Genomic DNA, 6,000 nt, shown 5'->3' with positions numbered 1-6,000 from the left:
ATTAGTGAAGACGTGTGACTGATGAATTGATGCGTCACATCACTCGTCACTTTTGGCCGTCGCGACATGAAAATTGAGCTGTTAGTCGAGGAGGCCACACGCCAATCGATAGCCAGCCGTCGTCGGAAATCGTGCAACAACACAATAATATAGCTGTTATTGATTTGCCTAATCGGAGCCTCCCTGGAATCGGTTCACGCTTCATGCTGGTTAGGTGGCCGGAGACATGTCAACAATCAAGTCACCAAAACATGCACATCAATGGCCCAATGGCCCTGAAAATAACGCACACAAACTTCAATTGCTAATATGTTGAATCACTGGTAAAAATGTCTCAAAGACACAACAGAGTATAATAAACACATTTTGGCTCCACGTTGGATTTTGCTGAGTAGCAATTCATATTTATCCTACTATTTTCATACGAGTAATTTTATTTCATATTCTATTATCATTCAGACATGCCTCTTCAAGGTATGTGAGAGTAAGAGGTGATAGTGAACAATGACTTCAAAATAGTCTTATTATCTATATTACTAGATACTTACTAGATTTTTACTAGTGTTTATTATAATAATAGTGTTTACAAGTTTGTGTTTCTTGAATGGTTCCAAATTTTCTTAAATAACTCAAAATTATTCGTTACAAGTGATAATTGAGTGGAATATTTCTAAACAATTTATTAATTCAAGCCATCTAAATTCAAAATTTATAGCTTTCATGTTTATTTTGGACTAAAATTTTATAAAAATTGTACACGTGAAATTCTAACCTTATCTTGGACTTTGTCACCAATAAATTTGGAAAAAAGATAGCACAAGGACTACCTTTATTTATCTACCAGAGCTATTACATTAGTGTCATTTGCATCGTAAATAAATAAGAAAATGAAATAAATAACGCCATCTAGGACCTAGGACGCGTGATGAATGTTCATTTACTTTCATCCAATTTCATTTTATATATTCTGCTTTGACAATTAAAATTCTATTCTCATTCCTTTTAATAAGATATAATCTCATGCTATGTATCCAGAATGCATAGATTATAAAAAATAATCTACAAGTTTATATAAAGTAATTTCAAGGTTAACAATTCTTCTCACTGAATACAATCGTACAATTTTTTTCGTCCATGAGACACTGGATCACTGCCATGAGTGATTTGTTACCATGTATCGTGCACATAACATTACCACCATGTAACTGACGGAGGTCAACCCGTAATTTTCTGTTTTCAGAGAGAAACGTACTTGTCTATACTTTGTGAATGGCTACTTGGAGCATTTTGTAATATTCCAATTTATGGTGAGTATGCTTGTTTCGCAAGGTTAGGTATTCTGTAAGAGGGTTTTCAGAAAGCTTAGCATGGAATATAGCGTTGGATACGATCATAAAGTCCATTAAAAATTAGCTAGGGTCATTTTTTGAACCGGAAGGGACGAGCTTAGCAGGGGAGAGGCTTAGGTTTGTGCTGCGTTGAACATCATGTTGTAACGAGGGTACACGGAGAAATCCAGTGTATGGAAATACATTCGTTTGAACTTTGTAAATGAGAATGCCAATAGATAGCAGATAGCTAGTTTTCTTCTCTCCTGGTTTGTTGTAGATGGCCACTCCAGCTTTTACTTTTGCGTGGCTAATGAGATCTATGATGACATCATCAAACAACCAAGCATTTTGCGGGGTTTAAACCCATGATTGTTCCGGATGCGATTAATAAAGACTTTATCGGTTTCTTATCGAATTTGTCGATAGAAAGGTGAATTGATTATGGGCCGTATGCAGATGCTCGGTTTGAACTGTGTCTAGCGTAAACTTGTTTAAACCTGATCGTTGTTTAAACCACCAATTGGTATCCTGAATCAGGACATCCTATATACCGGACCTGCGTCTACAAAAAAAAAAAAAAAAAAAATGGCCACCGTATGTGTTGGTCGGCATTGATATTTTAAACGGAACTAGACGAACTGAGATTTCGACAAACTGAGACGCTGAGTTAGACAAACTCTAACAGCTGATTAGTGATTTTTTCCCAGTAGGAATTTCTATAAGACCTCCACATACGGAGGACATTTTTTTAGGCTTAGGTCCGGTAGTATATGGGAGATTCTGGCTGAATAGAAACGGATTGAACGTTTAGCCAGGGCCATCTGTTGTGTGTAACTAGAGAACTAAAGATGGACATGATTTAGCTCAAACAGCTTTATTCAATGAAAACGTATAATATTCAGGGCTACTCAAAGCACAAACTATGAGTTGGCTGACCTGATTACCTATATTATATCCAATCAGAATTTGAAAAGAATAATAATTTTGGCATTGATCACAAGATTTGGTGAGTATTTTTTTAATTCGAAGACGTATGGAAGAAATGAATTTCAACAATAACAAATTATTTTTCAAGCTCATGAAAAATGAGATTTTTCTTTTTCTTTTTTGAGATTCATTGTGAACAGAGCTATTGGTTGAGAGGGGAGTATTACTGTCATTTATGAGGAATGCTGACAGTTTAAATATTGGATCTTACAACATTTATGAAGTCTTTGAACTCCTACATTAAAAAAAGAGCGGAATAAAAGGATTACTGTCTTCATTATTTCTGTCAACTGTCTACTATTATCTAGAAAATAAACGCAAAGTATGAAAACTTCACTTATCTTGTAGATTATCATTCCAGATCATTCGAAAAAAAAGTTCTGTAGCAACATTCTCTATTAGTCATGGAAGTTGGTTTCTGCTCAATACTAGCCTACTGCTAATTCCGTTTACGCATAATATTGCTAGTTCAAATGCCTAAATTTTGGCGTTTACTTTTGAGGGCGTATCTTGGCTGAAGATGGAATCAGCAACTCGAGTTCAAACCATTGATTGGCTAGACGCAGTTTCTACCGAGCATCTGAATACAGACCTTATTACCATCGGTCCCGGCTGCCTAAAAAGCAGTCGTTGGGTCATGTCAGAGACCCTGAAATTGATCAGTTGCGAACTGAAAAGAGACACCAGATCTGAGCGAGCCAGGTCACTCGATATTATCATCATCACCGTATTTAGGTAAAAAGTATCATATCAGGAACACATATCAATCATATGAATTTCTCGTCATAAATAGCAATTACAATTCAAAAATATTAGGTCCAGCGCACACGGTCTGGTTGTTTTGCAACCGTGGCAATGTAAGTGGGAAGGCTAACCCTGTGAGTTGGGGGAGCTTTGAGTCAAATATCATACTCAAGAATGTGTTGAAAACCAGAAGTCACCCACAGCTTGTCGAAGGAGGCGACTAAAAGGGACCCCAAGGCAACTCCAGAAGTTGCCTTGCCTACTAACCCCATCAGGGCAGTTTCGGAAAGGCAAAGAGAAAAACCCGAGAGACTCAGAGATGGGTGAAACTCCAGGCACAAATGTAGGTCAAGAGGCTGAGTCGAGGGTGACCGGGTGCCCTAGAGGAAATTTGGCAACCCCTCCTTCAGTGGAAGGACCTACAAAAAAGCCAGGAGTGGAACTCACGTAGGTCACGAGTTTTTTGGGTGGAGAGGCCAAAACTCACCACTGCTCAAAGAAGGTTGAACTTCTTGGGAGAGGTGTGGCTTTTGACTCTGCAGAGTTTCGGAGGGGCAAAGAGAAGAACTCAAGAGACCAGATATGGGTGAAACTCCAGGCAAAAATGTGGGTCAAGAGGCTGAGTCGAGGGTGACCGGGCGCCGGGCGCCCTAGTGGCAGTTTGGCGTCCCCTCTTTCAGCGGAAGGACCTACAAAAAGGCCAGGAGTGGAACTCACGTGAGTCACGAGTTTTTTGGGTGGAGAGACCAAACCTCATCAATGATAAAAGAAGGGCGGCCATTCATGCTAAACTTCTTGGGAGAGGTGAGACTTTTGACCCTGCGAAATTTCGAAGGGGCAAAAAGAAAAAACCCAAGGAACCAGAGATGAGTGAAACTCCAGGCACAAATGTGGGTCAAGAGGCAGAGTCAAGGGTGAACAGGCGCCCTACAGGTAACTTGGCCACTCCTTCCTCAGCGGAAGGACCTTCAAAGAAGGCTAGGAGTGTAACTCACGTAGGTCACGAGGACTAATCAGTCTGAAGAGACTTTCAAGCATATCACACTGGATTGCGACAAAGAAGCAGGTGATGAATGGGATGTTAGCATAGGGAAGAGCTCCTGGTTCTTGTAAAGGACACAGGTATTGGTTTGCCTAACTAACATACTTGGGAACACATTAAGCTTCGGTTGACGTGTAGGGTTCCTTGAACCTTTGGATCCTTGAATCTGTTCATTCAAAAATAATAATTAAGTGGGAAGGCGCGGACGAAATAATTTTTGATCAATCTGAAACCAGTCTCGAACCAGTCGCATACAACAATGGACTAGTGGTTTTATTTGCTTATCACACGAGATCAGATAGAGAAAAATGGATGCAACTAATTAACAACTGGCCTTTTTCCATGACACCTGTGTACAGACTAGTTTTATTTCAGTTGCAAATAGGGTTCAGAATCAACTGGTTTGCAACTGGAGTTGATAATGATATCGAAAAACCTGGCTGGCTCCAGTCTGGTCTCAGAGCTTTCAGGTCGCACATGATTAATGTCAGGGCCTCTGACATGACTCAACGACTGTTTTCAGGCAGCAGGGACTTAACATGTCAATCTGAAACTGTAGTTGAAAAACAGTTACACCTTGTACGCTGGGCCTTACACATTCGAAAAATTTCAACAACTTCTTGATACAAAATAACTGCTTCACAATTAGACATAAAGATTTTATCTCCAATAACTGTAATGTATTCTTCGACATGATATTTTTATATTTCTGAACAATATTTTTCATGAAAAAATCATTCATTGAGAACATAATATTCATGATGATGCGATGAACTTCGATTGAAGAAAAAAAGTCAGCCCTGGGATTGATGATCTTTGTTATTGATGCAAACATTATAAAAATACTCTCAATTCTCAAATCAAATAAAATTTTATTCACCAATTAACAAAAGTTTTACAAGAAAATAGATAAATAATTTTTTGTTAAATTATTGGCGTGGCTAAAAAAAAATCTTGTGCTCTAGCCACGAGTTCAAAACATTCCTTACCTATATTTTAACATGATCTTAGAATAAATTAATACAGCTCTTCATAATATATTCCAGACCAGTAAAATACAGATAGACAAATAAAAATAAAAAATCTGGTGTGGCGCACTCACACAACTTTCCTTGCCGTTATGAAAATTGATCACCTGACGCTAGTGTTCACGCGCATCTCAAGTCATTCAAAGATCTCAGCCAGCTGGTGACAGGACAATAACGCTGGTGACACACGAGGTCTGCTATCTCTTCATAGTGAATCATTTAATAGAATCAACAGTTGCCAACAGTTTGCAATTGAATAATCACATTTTCTCAAATTTTAAGCTTATTTTCAATTGTAGGTGAAAATGTTACTGAACATTAATTGTAGAGATTTTCATGCTCAATCTTTTCACTTGAAATTTTTTGTTTGAATTGTATCTGAAGCCTGGTAATTGGTAACCTAGAATCGAACTTTGCATTGATGGGGCGGAGCTCCTGGAATTTTTAAAGATATGAGACTTGTGGCAGTTGATAGAGCTTATCAATGAATATTTTAGGTATAAATTTTATCAAAATCGTTGGAGCCGTTTTCGAGAAAATCGCGAAAAACCCTGTTTTTGACAATATTTTCGTCATTTTAGCCGCAATCTTGAATTGCATTTGATGGAAATTGTTCGTGTCGGATCCTTATAGTGTTGACACTATAAAAATTTGAGCATGAAAATCTCTACAATTCATGTTCAGTAACATTTTCACCTACAATTGAAATTAAGCTTAAAATTTGAGAAAATGTGATTATTCAATTGCAAACTGGACCTTAAGTTCCAAATTCCAAGTAATTCCGAATTCCGTTCATTGGAAGATGAGATATCGTTTACACAGACGCACATACACTCATACACACACACACACACACACACACACACAC

The sequence above is a fragment of the Nilaparvata lugens genome, chromosome 3, assembly GCF_014356525.2.
Source record: "Nilaparvata lugens isolate BPH chromosome 3, ASM1435652v1, whole genome shotgun sequence".
Taxonomy (NCBI): Eukaryota; Metazoa; Arthropoda; class Insecta; order Hemiptera; family Delphacidae; genus Nilaparvata; species Nilaparvata lugens.
Note: the sequence above shows the minus strand (reverse complement) of the source record.